This window comes from Augochlora pura, chromosome 2, assembly GCF_028453695.1.
Source record: "Augochlora pura isolate Apur16 chromosome 2, APUR_v2.2.1, whole genome shotgun sequence".
Classification (NCBI taxonomy): domain Eukaryota; kingdom Metazoa; phylum Arthropoda; class Insecta; order Hymenoptera; family Halictidae; genus Augochlora; species Augochlora pura.
Genome location: NC_135773.1, coordinates 18,149,113 through 18,165,110, shown reverse-complemented (window position 1 = coordinate 18,165,110; position 15,998 = coordinate 18,149,113). Strand labels below are relative to the sequence as shown.

General features: G+C 40.6%; 1 protein-coding gene across 1 annotated transcript in view; it reads left to right on the top strand.

The window, feature by feature from the left end:
* The first annotated feature begins 273 nt into the window (after positions 1–273).
* LOC144478448 (uncharacterized) overlaps positions 274–15,998 on the top strand; it is a 42,262-nt gene continuing 26,537 nt past the window's right edge. The window contains exon 1 of the mRNA XM_078196328.1: positions 274–644. The gene's annotated coding sequence lies outside the window, so the exon portion shown is untranslated. The remainder of the gene's footprint in view (positions 645–15,998) is intronic.

The window sequence follows — 15,998 nt, the reverse complement described above, 5'->3', positions numbered from 1 at the left end:
TACAATACAAGGGTAAGAATGATTTAGTTGAGGATCATCTGTGATCGTGTTTCAGAGCAGTGTGTGCGATGATGCTGCGCCGCGTTTCGGCGGGGAAATGGGTAGGTGTTGCAGGTGCATATTGGCTGCACCGGTGCGTTGCGTTGCGGCCGTCGTCGGGGGTGGCTTTGACGCCGGTGCCGAGGAGAGGCGCAGAACGTGTTCGATCGACCCGCGAACGCGGCCCGTAGCCTCACACTGCGACACAGAGAGTTCACTTCAGTCAGTCGCTGTTTGGCCACCGAGCGGGTCTCAGTCGGGCTCTTTCAGTTAGTCGGGCGCGCTCTCTCTTCTCTCTCTTTCTCACTCTCTTCCTCACTCTCTCCGACAGAGTCGCGGTCCGCTCTAATTTCCGTCGAGTATCGTTTCCCTTCGGTCGCGGACTTTCGTCCACCTCGGGAACCCTTTTCCCGGTTTGGCGGAGTTTCTGCGGAAGTTGGCCTTGGAGCGTCCTTGGACCAGGCGCCGCTGAGAAACAACCATAATCGACTGACTTTTCGGTGGTTCTGCGCGCGCGAAACATTGCTGCGGGAACGGTGTCTCCGGGACACATGGGCTCAGAGACACGAGGGATGGAGGAGGGATCAGCGTGATGCACCTGCCAGGTGACTTTCCCTCGTGTATTCCTCGACCCGCTCGCTCCGTGACACTCCTTCGATTGGCTGACAACGATCTAAGATCCACCGCTCTCTCCTTATCGTAGTATTTTGCCCGTCGGGGTTGTTGCTCGATTAGGTCGACTGCGGCTGCAGGCTCGCGTAGATTCATGCGGTACCCCCGATCCGTATGTGGATCGCGGTGATTCGGATGTGGTCCCGTTTCGTACTCTGCAGAGCTTCGTTACCGTGGGAATTTCAAATTGATTAGAGAAGTTGACCCGCTATCCTACCATCCTCCTCGCGGTTACAATGATCATAGCTTCGGGAGAACCGAAAATTCATATTTATCGCGTGCTCGCGCTTGCTCGAATACTTAAATATCGATGACAAGGGAACGGAGTCTCGTTCGAACTTAAGAGAACGGAGTTAGTCGTCAAAAGAGTCGAAAGTTTTTATGTCACTTTTAAGGGATGGATTTTTAAGATTCGTCGAAATGCCTTTCTGTTTAATAATCTTCACCAATTTCGCTATGAATGCATTAAAGCCCGCGATTTATCGATGAGTTATAGACAGTTCGATTTTTGTCAATCCATCCGCAACGCATAGTGCAGTAAGCTTTCAATGGTTGGACTGGAAAGATTGGTGACAATTTCGAATTATAATTTTGTACAACTTTCGATGCAGTTAATTTATTAAGGAGGAAAGAAATGCGTTCAACGATCTCCGGTTTTTGCGGCAATAAAAATCTGCAGTCTAGTTATTGTATAGAAAAGTTTCTCCTACAGATTCATTGAAATAGTTGGCAGGTTTGCTTACTTACGATCGCCTGAAAGTGATATTCTAGTAATATCATTGTCAGCCGAAAAGCAATCTCGGCGCTAGCGAAAGAGTCGTTTTGAATTTAGCGGAAGAACCACTTTGAAACTGTTATTGCTTTTGAAAGAGTCACTGTTTCCTTGTCCGTCCGCGGCGATAATCGAGTTAGGTAACAAATTGTTCGAGCAAGAGTGACATAAGCGCGAAGCTCGGCGAAATGGTTGATTTGATTAAATTTTGTATTAAATCAAGACACAGGATTTCTTAAACGAGGATAATCTACGATCGAAATTTTGCTTCGATTACGTGTGAATTAGTGGAAGATGGACGGACTCGAGGAAACGTCACTTATGCGACCTACAGTGATCCATAAAAGTATTTACAGACGCGGGTAACGTTTCATCAACTTCGCTGACATTTCGACGCTATTGGAAAATTCCAGAAAATGTGATCATTGAAAACTGATGCACGATTGTTTCAAGGTTAATCGTATTACATCGGTTTCACCCTTCTGTGCGAAGTTTGTGAGCCACTGTACAACTATTTTCGCGACAAGTACTATACATAGACAGTGTCGCAGCGGAGTTCACTGCAAGCAAATCGCTGATCGGTACAGTTTCAAATTCGATTACATAACGCGATCAAATTTTTCTTTACGCAGTTCCGCGGATTTTTTTAGATATGATGGTTATCGTTTACATGTCGATGTCATGCGAACTTTGAGTACGATTTCCAGACTACGGATTTCATACATTTTTGCTAAAAATAGTTGATTTCAATGTACGGTAGTAGAGACATAAAAAGTATTTAAAAGTATCATTGTATTATTTTCTGTCTGGTAGAATTATTAAAAGAAAAATTAACTTTTTATTTCGCTTGTGTTTTTTTGCAATTTTTTGCAAACAGATCGATAGGTTTTTATTTTAATTACACGACTGTTGTGATTCATTCAGTTCTTCCCTGTTGCATAAAACAGAGATGCAATATCTGATACTATTTTTACATTGGAAAGTCGGCTATCAATTTTTGATCTTCCTGTACTTCAATTGACAGTTTTAAAATCGTATCAAGTGCATTAAACACTTTGTGTTCAAACTGTGCATTTTTAAATAAAAATTGTCCGCGTTAGTTATAAGGTACATCAAATGTACAGACATTTAATTTTCTTTTTAATAATTATAACGATTTGAGCATGGTTCAACAGTATTTGTACTCAATTTTGTGAAAAATGCATATAATTCGGAGTATAGTTATGACTTCATTAGTGTAAAATGTTCGTAAGCTCCTTTTGTTGCACGTTTTTGTACTTTTTAATGACTGCAAACTCAACTACACAGTTTGGGCCATCATATATTACACGGATGATGTGTTGTCCTATTTAAAACACAATCAGACGCTATAATCATCGCATTATAATTTCACAAAAATTTCTATATTTAAGAATCTTGCTCTTAAAAATTATCCTGTATTATTTCAAACTATCTACTAGCACAAATTATTTCTCAAGTTCATACACGATCAAAAATATTTCACAAACTTATTTCAGCACCTCCGAAAGCAATATTTCCTTGTGATATTTTCTGGAAAATTGATCGCGAATTTTGAGTCGTCTTGTGTTCCTTAAATCATTTGCCATGGCGATATACGTCGAAAACATCTACAATTGGACCTCGTTTACATGAATGAACAATGAAAACGTAACGTTTGCATAATAGAACAGGTATCTCAATAGTACAATGGGTCAAGTTCTTTTTATTTTATAAATTAATTTTTCGAACGAATCGTGTTGCACATAACTCGTGCAAATTAGCAAATTAGCAAATTAAAAATGTCGAAGGCTCGGAGAATCAAGGTCCCGCCGCGATTGTCTCCAATTTTACAGAATCCTTTAAGAGAGCAGTATTCTCTTGGTCTTTTTTCGTCAAACTCGATCGCAAATTTTAATCGCGACGTGCTTTCCAGCGTCACCTGAAATTCGCCAATCGAACACGGCTGTTTCATTCCCATTTCACAAAATAATTTTAAAGTTCTCCGCGCTTTCTTCGGCAAAGTTAACCGCGAGTTTTAATCGCCGCTCGTTCTCTATAGCCGCCTATTGATGTCAGTTTTCCGGTGACATCTCAGAGGCTCTTTCGAGGAACTCGTCCCGTGTTTCCTCGATTTTTCCCGTCCAGTATTCTCTGTTTGTCGACGATCCAGGCTGGTTTCAATGTGGGCGTTGAAGCTCGCCAGGACAGATCCGAAGCGTTCAGGTTAATTCGCCGCATCTGCGATGAAAGTTGCGGGAGTTCCCTCTCACTCTCTCTTTTGTGTGTGTCCCTCTTCCTCCCACCTTCTCTCTCACTCTCTCTCTCTCTCTCTTTCTGAGGGTGTGGTGGCCGATATACAGTCGAGAGAGGCTGATTGTAAACTACTCTTTTACAACAGTCGCTCAGCCCGCGCCGTATTCCGCGCCTCGGACCTGAAAAACTTTAGTAAATTACTTTCACGGTATGATCAACTCATAAATAGACTGCGGGGATCGCTGCGCATTTACCGTGTCCTCGGCCTCGGGAGGAAAAAAGCCACGAAAACGGTTGCGGTAACGAACATTAACAGCCGCACGGAAATTCGCGTAAACATCCGCGGCTCACTTGGAAATATTCTTGCGAGGAATCCTTTCAGAAAGCTCTGGGTAACTCGGTTTTAGTGCAGTACCTTCGGCAAAAGCCTTTCAAAAATTGGCAGCGCTGCGGTGGTATATTTTTACACATTTTCAATTGATGTATGTCGGGGTGTTTCAATTTTAGAAGGCCGAATTTTGCATAAAGTTCGTAGAATTTTATAGGCATTAATTGTTTCAACAGAGTAGACTAAGAGTTGGACACGTGTTTTAGGGCAATGGTTCACTTCTATTCAATTTTTAGTAGCTTTAATTCTTGAACGATCTATCAGTGTAAAGTTAACGAGGGTTTTAAATTCTCTATTGAACACTCTTCTATGGAGATCCAGATTTTCTCAGTTTGAAACGGGAATTGAGATGCGAGGGGTGAGATCCGAGACTGAAAAGTACAATTTCTGAACGAAATTTTTCACGAAGTTTTTTCATTAAGATTGAGTAATAGAGAGAATAAAAAAAAATTTCTATAAAGTCGTCATGTATGCCGGTAAGATATCAGAATACTCGAATAAAAATATATGAAGATAATAGAAATCCATTTTTGTAAGTAATAGCCACAAACATGATGTACTTTCTCGAAATTTCAAAAAGACAGCTAAAAATGCTACATCAAAAATTATGACCTCATTCTAAAGGAGAGACTTAAATCTTAAAAATCGTGGTGATTTGAGTAAATAAAAAAATTTGGATGCATCGGCACAGTCGTCCGGAGTGAAATGAATTCTCATCAAAATCACATTTCACAAATCGCCAGTTTCCTTGTTTCGTTGATGCAATAATCATTCTCAAATAGCAAGAAAACATCATGTATTAAAATTTGTGTTATCATTGTAAAGGGGAGACTTGATTCCCCAAGTATGCGGTGACGACACAGGCGGTCATGCAGGATGGATGATAATTAAATCGCAATTACTACGTCAACGGGATTTTCGTCGGTGATTGTCCGGCCGGCCGAACGTCGCTAAACGATCGACCTTAATCACTGAACCACAGGAGAGGAACGGATCAAGTGATGCGGCCTTAGGTCTGCTCGGACACGGTGTACATGTAATCGGCTTGACGTTTCCGTCAGTTTCATTGTTATTAAATCGAGCACGTCTCATTGTTCACGGGGCCGTTGTCAAGGTGTTCGAATAATAAAGCGGCGCACGTGATCCCTGGTGAATCCACGCCTCCGGAAAGGTCCTCGTTAAATTTCGAAATCATTATCGGGACACGGTTTCAACTTTACCCCTCGAAACGAGCAATTAACGCGCGCGCGCGCAGGCCGACCAGTTAATTAAGTGATAACGTCCAGAATTAATTAACGAGCGACGCGGTTGTTTTTGCAGCGTGCCGCATTACAGAACGCATCGCCGACGATCTTTGACGCGCCAGAACTTCGAAATAATTAGGACCCGGATCAGATTCTACGGAATTGGCAGGCGATCCTTCCCGCGAAGGCCATTGTTAACTCTTTGCGGTCCAGCAGTTTTTATTTCGCGCTCCTCGATTGGCCCGTTGCAGCTGCTTTCGCTGCGGAACGGGATTATGCATTGGCAGCCGCAGTGCCGGTCGAAATCACGCTCCCCTGCATCGGCGATCATTCTTCCTTCGATTAGATGCGATTCGCTGTGCTCTTCCTATGCGTTATATCGAAAAGTGAAAGGTATTCTTTATTGAAACAGACTGATCAGTGTTTTATTCCGATGCATCGTCATTCATCGGGTTCCCAGTTTACATTGAACGCAATTGGTATTGCTAAGCGATGCTTCTGCGCATCGGCGATCGTTTGTTTCAATTAGGCACAGACCAGTGTGTTTTGTTATGCATAATATAGAATAGTGAAAAGCTTGGCTTTTATTCATGGTTGTGTTTTTAATTTGATGCAATTTTATCGATTGTAAAAATTATTCTTCGTTACGAGTCTCGATTGCAAGCAACAGAAAATAAATATTTAACGTTTATTTTTATGGAACAGGTTATACAAGCTATAAGAGCTTGATTACAGTTTAATTTTGATTATTTTTTATCTTGATTGCACCCAATAGGAGTTCAATATTTAACATGTATCTTCATCTTTAATCATTTTAATCGATTGAAAATAATGGGACAGTATTGTTAAATTTTTGTCTTGCTTTTAGAGTGTCGTACACGATTGCTATTCGTTTTTGTTATAAACGCATAGAATCCGCATTATCTGGTTATATAGGCTATAAGAGCTTGATTGCAGTTTTATTTCGATGCACGTTTCTTTTTTATTAATCACGCGACATCGCATACAAACAGCCTAATTAAGCAACGAACACTGTGCGCAAATCAAGTTTTAATCCTTCCAGGTTTTTGATCAGAACTAAAATCAAACTTTCATCTGGAAACTAGTGCAATATACGATCCACGATAAATTCCAAATTAACCAATCTAATTGCTCGAGCCAAAAACAAATTTAATCATTTCAACGCAATAAGTTCCACCAATGCTTTTACCGCTTTATATTTCGGTATTTCCGTTAAAAGTATATAATATCTGGATTTTTTGGTGAAAGATTGTTTTCGAATAAGGAGACTGCATGGTTCAAAGCTGGTCAATTTAATTTTTAATAGATAGAAATGGAAGATACGTGGTTCCGTATAGCCGGTTACAGACTTTTGCAACATTGTGCGGTATGGCTGCACCGACGTGACGCTTTCAATTAATCCCATTAACGAGCGGTTTCCGCGACTGCAATAATTTTGGACGAAATCGGGCTGTAACGACACTGTATCGGCATTGACGTCAGACCCTCCGAGCTTCCGTATTAAGGTCGATTATTTGGGTTAAGAATTTCGTTTCCGAGGACCACCGAGGCCAAGAAAATTGTAGAACGCACGGTCTGCGTTCGCGCTTCCATGGCTTCTGGCAGCGAGCAATCCCTTTCCTTTTTCAACTCGAAGAAATATTGTTACCGCTATGACCGTGGGAATGTCGCGTGGGATCGCCGTTATTCGAGCCGCGTTAATCTCCGTTGACACTTTTCAATTCGCATTTCCAGGAAAGTTAATAAACGCCGGGCTTTTGATGGAATCCGACAATTGGTTTGCAATACTTTAAACACGTCTGTCGATTTTTCTCGTTGATTGCACCAGCCACAGACACGGGGTGACCTTGACCTTCTGCCGAAACCAGCAGTCGACAATGTCGAACATCGCGATTTACAACCGACGCGAAACAGGTCAACATTTGTTGCTAATATAAACTGTGGTACTTAAAGAAATTAAAGGCATGCTTTATGACCGGAAAGTAATCGCACTTTGACCTTACGTAATTTCGTGCAAAATAATCTTACAGCATCGAGCTTGTGCTCATTTTAAAGGTCTCAGTCTCTACCTTCGTATTCTGGACACGTGAAATTTCAGATATTTTTGACTGGCGTTACAGTAGCTCGAAGATAACTTTTGATACTGTGGGGTAGTTTATCGTATCGTTAGAGGACAAGATTTATGTTTTCATTTTTCGGGGTCGGTGTTTTGAATATTTTTAGTTTCAGTTGACGAGATACAGTGGGAGATATTATGGCAGCTTTCAAAGCACGGTAGTAACGTCAGTCAATCGCAAATGCGTTTACCTGGTAGCGAATGTGTGACGCGTGAATAATAGAGCAGAGGGTGGCAATCGGCACGCACGCGAACTCTGCCCTGACACGGCATTAGGTCAGTGTGCAAACTACAATCACCCTTGGAAGTTCAAAGGCCGTTCATGTTAGCAGGATGTGTTCGCCTAATCCGCCGATATCAATTTTTAACCTGTTACGGCAATTCGGGGCTTCGAAATGTACTTCTCTCAATTTCGACAGATCGTACATTTTCGAATTATTATAATTTATTTAAAAGAACTCGATAGACAATGGCCCTGGACGCATTTAATAGCTTGATGCCTCTAGTATCGCAGTCCACAGTTTACTATTTCCTTAAAATGTTTATACAGTAACAGTAGTTGCGAAAGGACAGTCATATTTTGCCATAAAAATGCTCCAAATTCAAGTCTCTGTAAAAACATTTAAAAAATATTTTAGTAGATGCATCTAGTATAAATTCCAAGATTAAACCATCTTCTTTCCAACGATTGCTTAAAAGATATTTTCTAGCCGTTTCATGGAACAAAAATGAGGCACAAGTTTGTCGATGTAAAGTCCTCGTGGTGTACCTACTTTGGCGACACACTTTTCATTCAAAGTTCAATCGATCAACCAAAAGAAAATCGTGGATCAAGTTTTGCGGAGACATTGTAATGAAAAGCTGCGGTCTTGAAAGCGGAAGGTTCAGTCGTGAAAAAACTGCATCAACGTTTTCAAGAGCTTTCGAATCTGTAGATCGTATTTCGATGATTTGCTTCGAAACGAGTCTACCAAAACATCCGTTTGTCTTCTAAAAACCTTAATAAGTGGAACGACAAATACTAAAAACCTTAATAAGTGGAACAACAAATTAACATCTAATTCTTTCTAGTATCTCAAGCATCAAATATCTGATGTGGTAATCTTGTCTATCTGATTGGAATCTCTCAAGGATCCAATGTTCAAATATTTTGTGATCGAGCACGGTTGCCACAATACATAAAAGAAATAAATTCTCCGCTTAAGAGTTCAATCAGACGACGGATCAACGATTCGCTGGGAATTTTAAGCGAGTCTCAGCATTCTTTAGGGAATAAGGAATTACTTATGGGTGTGGTTGATCATATCCACGAGGTTACTGTCTCTATAATGCTAGACTGGCTGTAGATACCCAGAATGGTCGCAGAGCCAACTATCTTACAAATGCGCTTATAATTTATTAACGACCCTGTCTATAATGCCGGCTATAGAGTCGGTAGTTTTCCGTGATTCTCGTAATTATTTTAAGTACGCCTTCGCGATTGTCGGTTGCGGAGTGTATGACGGTGGCATGAGTCCATTATGGTATCGTGGGCAGTTCTGCAAACTGCACTATGGACAGCTGGCATTCTCCATCGGTATCGTGCACAGCTTACTTGTGCATCCATATGGTCGTCAATGTAATTACTGTATCAATAGCACTATTTCAATATTATACTTTTATAATGTAAAAATAACCGTTTCTCTCTTCCGTTGATAATTCTCGTGACAATTTAATAAACATTATTTTCATATTTATCTCATTCTTTTAAACATTCCTCAATATATATACTACTGTGATCAGAAAGTAAGGTGAATTTGTTTATAAAATGTAAATTCTTTATTTATTCTTACAAATCAATTCCATCCCCTTCAAAGTAATCCCCGTCCGATAAAACGCACTTTTGCCAACGCTTTTTCCAGTCCTCGAAACAGTCGGAATAGTCTTTTCCCGGTATAGCCTTCAAGACCTTCTTCGATTCGGTTTTTATGTCCTCAATCATGTCAAAACGGCGTCCCCGCATTGGCCTTTTGAGTTTACTGAATAGTCAGAAGTCGCACGGAGCCAAATCAGGCGAATACGGTGGTTGCGGAACGATATGAGTCGAGTTTTTGGCAAAAAAGTCGCGAAGAACCAATGCAGTATGACATGGTGCATTATCGTGATGAAGGAACCGAGAGTTGTTCGCCCATAATTCCGACCGTTTCAGACGAACAGCTTCACGCAAACGACGCATAACGCTCAAATAATATTCTTAATTGTCTCTAATTGTCAATCGACGATTTTCAAGCACCAAAACTTTGATTTTTTGGACGTGACCCTCGTCGGTAGACGTTGATGGTCGTCCAGAGCGCGGTTCGTCTTCAACGCGTTCTCGGCCCGCTTTCAACTCGTTTTACCACTTATAAACGTTTTTTTTGTGCCATAGTTTGATTACCAAAGGTCTTCCGCAACGTTTCCAACGTGTCCGCACAAGAATATTCGTTCTGCAAACAAAATTTAATGCAAGTTCTTTGCTCAACAAAATCGCCCATTGTAAAAATCGAAAAATTCACTTTTGGTTGTTTACAAAAACACGTGTAACTCGGAGATAATTAAACCTTTTGACAAACAGATGCTTGGCAATTGTTATAGACAGTGCTACCAACCTAGGGAAAAAAATTTACCTGCCTTCCCAATGCCCGGGAGTTTTAAATGACAATTTCACCTTACTTTTTGATCACAGTAGTTTAATAAATATTCCGTCAACGATTTTCTTGTTCCTATTCTTTCAAATATTTGTCGACACAAGAAGAAGCAACGTGAGTAGTTGATATTTCTGGAACACTTGTAAATATATATGGGATAGAACGGGAAACGGAAACGACGGCACGTACTGTTCGCGGAGTAGCTTAGATCTGAATTGTCGATGCGAGTGCAACCGACTAAAACTTCGCGGGTATCAAGAACGCCGGGGTTTCGCTTTTCATTTGTGTTGCACGGGCGATAGTGAACGGTGACGGAAGTCGGTGGCGGCATAAGTGGCGCACCGTAGTTTCTTGAACAACTTACAAAGTCCCGGGGTTTTAATATTAAATCGGTTTTTTTTTCGCTCCGCGCCGGTGTGTGTTTCGAAGCGTAAAAATAAATCGAGGTTGCTGATCGACCACGCCGCGGAAAAGTCGATGTGCGAGGGCTGCAAATAACGTGTAATTACTAGAATAGACTTGATTTCGTTATCGACGCATGGACGGCGCGGAAGTTGCTGCCGCGGCCCGCCGCGTTCCCCTTTCTTCGACGTTGCTCAGCCGGAGAGCGGAGCTCGTTCGTGGAAATTGACAAATCCGTCGTCGCGAATCTAGGCTGTTTGCCGACCGGAAAACCCGCGAGAGTCCCAATATCGCGTTAACGGTTTTGTTCCAGCATGTTACCGTTGTTCAATCGTATTATCCGCAAGTTTTACAAGAACTGGAGGATTCGCCGGCGTTATGTAAACGCAGACGTAACAGCTGCGACTTCGGCGAAAGTCTTACACCCAGGGGCCAATAGCGTTTAGGCGAACTGTTACCGCGCTCTCCGCAGTATGCAAGCTGCGGGGAGATCCGTTCTCCGTGCGACGCGTACACGGAGAATGTCACGAAGCATTTTTTCCTTCGACCACTCCGATGCTTTTCTCGAATCGAATCACACGCTCAGCGGATCTCTCCGATTTTCTTTAACCTTCTCAGAGCTGACTAAAATGAGAAATATCTACTTTTTATGTTATTTTTGTGGCTATGATACATTATGGTCACGTTATAAATTATATAAGCTTAGATTTTGTGTATTTATGATGAAATTGAGTAGCTGCGATTGAAGACAGAAGGGAAAACGAAAGAATTTAAAATTATCAATGTATTGTCTTTAATCTATTGAAATAATTGAAGTTTCTTCTCCTTACAATCGATGCAGACAATTTTTATTTCACACGAAAATCCACGGTCTACAAATTATGAATGATAGAAATATTTGCAGAGGAAAACAAGATTAATACCTGCAAGGAAAACAATTTTTATTCTGCATAAATATTCGCAATAGTAAACAATAAAAACATATTTGTTTTTTAAACTCTGATATTTATAAGAAGATTTATTTATATTTAAACCTTGATTTAAAAAAACAGCATGGAAATATACTTCAATATTTTGTGAAAGGGATTGCGAATTATTATACATTATTAGGATTAATTGAAATAACTCTTATCTCTGTTAGCGTAAAAGTAGCTGCGATTGATTTTATACAGATTTTGAAGCAGTACCTCTTTCACATATTAATTAAAGCGATGCTTAGAAATTGCACTGCGTTATGTTTGCTCTGAAGATTTTCTTGTAAAGTAAAACTTTTTTGAATCAACAGTAAATGATAGAAGTAAAACAATAATCTATTTCGTATATCTTAAATTTTTTCCAATATGAAACCTACCATGGTTAAATTAAATGTTCGCATTTTAAAGTTATAAAAATAACGAAAACAGTCCCACAGGAAATTAAGTAGGTGATCAAGAGTACAGAATCATTGAAACAATTACTAAAATTTGATAAAACTAATAAAGTTAACTAACAGAGTCTATAAAAATCGAAACGAAGTGTTCCTTTTCATTTTTACGAGACAACGCACACTCGATTAATTTTACTGCTCTGTAGGTTTATTGCTCATAGCTTTATTGCTTGGTATTTTGTCGAATCGTCCTTATCAGAAATGCACGAATCCCAGAGATTAATTATGTTACGAGATAAAAGCAGTGGTAGCTATCGCGTTTCTAAAGGAAACTCGCGTTTCGTTCAAGATAACCAGAAATTCGACTCGCTCGAGGAATAAAAGGACTGAAGATTTGCTCAAACACCGGCAAGGTATACCGGAACGGTGAAAAGGGAAACGTCGGGTCCTCCTAACGAGTTTGATTCTCCAGGAGCGACGTTGTGCTCGCGTGACGGAACCGTCGGCACCCCAATTTCCGTGCTCCCGCTGTTGCGGAAACGGTTTCGCAACGGGGGAAAAAAAGAGGAACGAGTTCTCGAGTGCCGCTGACACGCGTGAAACACACCCCCGGCGGCCTCGGCTCGCGTGAAAACCACCTGAAAGCACTCGTTTCGGTTTCGACACGTGTCGAAAGCTCGTCGGAGAATTCAGTTACCTTGGGAATTAACGGGACGAAAACCGCGGTGCTGCGACATCACCTGGGACGCGAAGAAGAGGGCTGCGTTTCACAATCTTGCTCATTCACGACCTACTCTTTTATATTAATGTTGTAAGCGTTGTTCGAAAAATTCGCGAAACATACGGTATCAATATTTAAGACGCGTCTTCTCGATGTTTATCGTCTGCCTGGAAGGGACAATGAAAAATCCCGGGGCTAGAACTTTGTCTGAAACGTAAAAATATGGGCTACGTTTCACAATGGTACTCATTCATCCTCTTTCGTGGTAAAATTGTTGCCAACGTCCTTCGCATTTACTCTACGCTGTTTCTATGAATGCTGCACTTTTCATTAGAAAATTTGCAGTACGTTCATTTTCAATTTAGAGATACATAGATTTTATTGTTTTTCATCCCTAAATCGAGACAAATACCAAAAGATGTAATCGTGTTGTTAGCTAAACTGTCACAATTCGGTCGCGCTATCTGCTTGCTTAGCAAGTTCTTTGGAAATTTCATAGTGCATACGAGTCAAAACAATATCCATAAGAGTTACACTGTGTTATTAAAAAATTTACACAAAGCTCATTGCAGCAATTAATGAAACAAAATTGATTACAGCATTTAGTAAAACAAAACTGATTATGACATGTACTTAACGCAAATATATTGCTTGAATAAGATTCATTATAGTAATTACTTCATTGAAATTGGTTACAGCAATTGCGTAATCAGAATTGTTTACTGTAATTGTTTAATAAATCTGGTTGCAGTAATTATTTAAGCAAAATCAGTGATAGAAATTACTCCAGTAAAATTGATTACGACAATTATTTAAATAAAATTAGTCGCTGCAATTACGTGAACAGAATTGGTTACAGCAATCACTTGAACGATTAAAAATCCATAGTCTATATCATAGAGATAGAATAAATAAAAAACTCACTCGCAGATTTTGTGGAATATGAAAGTAAATATGAAAGCAAATCGGTCTCGAGTTAATTTCATTGAATTTGTTCTCGTGTACAAATGAATACCGCGTACTGTTAAAACAATATTGTGAATGACTATGCGGCGCAGCGTAATCTCTTGGGACAATTTTTGCTACCCTCTCGGGTGCCTTGAAAGCGAAGCAACCCGTTCGCGGGGGTGGAAAGAAACTCGGAAGGAAATTAAGGGAGCTCCTCGGACAATTGAAAGCGAGAGAGTAAGTTCGGAGATAAACGCACAATTCCGCTGGCACGGCAGCAAGTCTTCACAAAGGCTTCCGTGAAAGTCGCCCTCGGGTCCTCATCCCCCTTTTACGGCTCGTTCTCAACCACCTCCCCTCCCCCCTTCCGCGAGGCTTGTCGAGCATCGCGACAGAGTTCATAATACGGAATCCACTCCACTTTCGGGGCTTAGCGTCCTTCCTCGGCCTGGATGTTTTCAAGCCCGATTACAACGTAATAGAAAGAAAATCCAATTGTTACACTTTGCCCATCCACGGCCCGTCGGCCACCGGGACGATATTAATCTCGTTCGCAAAATTGCGCCGACAAGGGTGTCGAGCTACCCCCGCGCTGAAATATTCCGACACAATGATTGCTCTGAATTCCGTTCTGCCGCAATGATTACCGTCTGTCCGACGAGTCCGGAACGCGTTCTTCTCGGCCTATACGTGGTTCTCTTTCTGACATTCTTACGAGATTTGGCACTATTTTCATGGTTATTAGATCGGAGAGTTACCAATACAAAGCAGAAGTTGCGGATTTGGGAATTTTTCGTGATTTAATAGGTACAGTTGTGGAGATTTTGGTTATACTGGAAAATTTTATAGATTTTCCCCAGTGTAATAGTATATTCTTTTCTGCATTGTAAATGTTTAGAAATGCTTGAGTAATGTTTTATGTGAACGTGACATTGTTTGACTATTATTTTCTGCAGTATTTTCTAGTAACAAGAATTTTTGGAGCTTGAGAATCGTAAAAATTCTGTGAAAATTCTTCGCAAGGTTTCAACTTCACTTTGTTGTAATCTAACCAAAGAAGATACACAACTTGTTGTCGCGTCGAAAAGTTCTGTAGACTCAACGAAATACATAAGTATATCTTTCCACTACATTGTCAAATTTTAATTTTGTTTGAACAACGTTTAAAGCGGACGCTTTCATCAAGAACACCCTCAAAATGCACTCAAATTTTCAATTTTGAGCATGAAATTCCTGCATGAAATGATTCTACGGATACTGCCCGATCAAATGGCGTAGTTTTTGTAGCATTATGAACGTTTAAGTGGACGGGAGATATCCGAAGAACGTGCTCTATGCGTTTTCCCGTGTAATCGCGATCGATTCTGGCGAGTTACGAAGCCGGCCATGAAAAGCCAAACACCGGTTGTTTAAGCTTTTACGGTGAACGGGGTCGCCTGGCTCTAAAAATATGAGACAACGCTAATATCAGCCACTCATTCTCCCTCTCCCTTTCTCTTTTTCTCTCTCTTTTTCTCCCTTTGCGCTGGCAGTTAAATAATTCCACGAAATTAGCTGTCCCCTGCAAACAGAACAAACCAGTCCGCGCAAGATACGTCATCGTAACAACTGTCTGTTAAATTATTGCGCGGCGTGCACATCACTCGCAAATGCCTCGTAAATGACGCACGTACCTGTGTACGTGCACGCGCGATACTGTGAAAACAACTGGCAGCGATGGGATTAATTATGTTGTGGGATGCGGCGCATCTCCGCCACACCGTGCGCTACCCTCGAATTACCTTATTCCCCGTGTTCCGTTCGCCTAAACGATTCACGGCAGTCCTTCCACCTGCCGATGCAATTAAAGTTCACTGCTTCGAAATGTGCTTGAAAAATGTAATGTCTCGATCAACACCTTCGCGCTCGATCACATCTTCGTTGCTATAATTATTGGAGATTTTTCAATTCTAATTATCCACAAGTACACCAAAACATTGGTTTTTTAAATTTATTTCAATCAGATTTATTTTTAATAGATTTAGAATTCGGATGATTAATTTAAACAGCAGAAACGGTAGATGAATTTAACTAATATTATTTCCAAGATGGTGATGACAATAGCCTTTCGAAAATCAAAGAATGTGAACTGACCGATTCTTCTATGCGTAAAGAAGAATAAATAGTAACTGCTATCTAGATACAAAAAAATACAAAAGTTGTGAGAGATGTAAAAGATTCACAATATTGTACAGCCAGTAATTCTTAAAAAGTTAAATAACTATAGTAGCGAACCTGAAAGTTTTTCAAAGAAGTCATGATGGTGATCATAACAGAGAAAAGCAACAATCATATATTTAATAAATAAGTAAGCAGAACACGTCCGTTTGCACTTACCAACCACAATACTC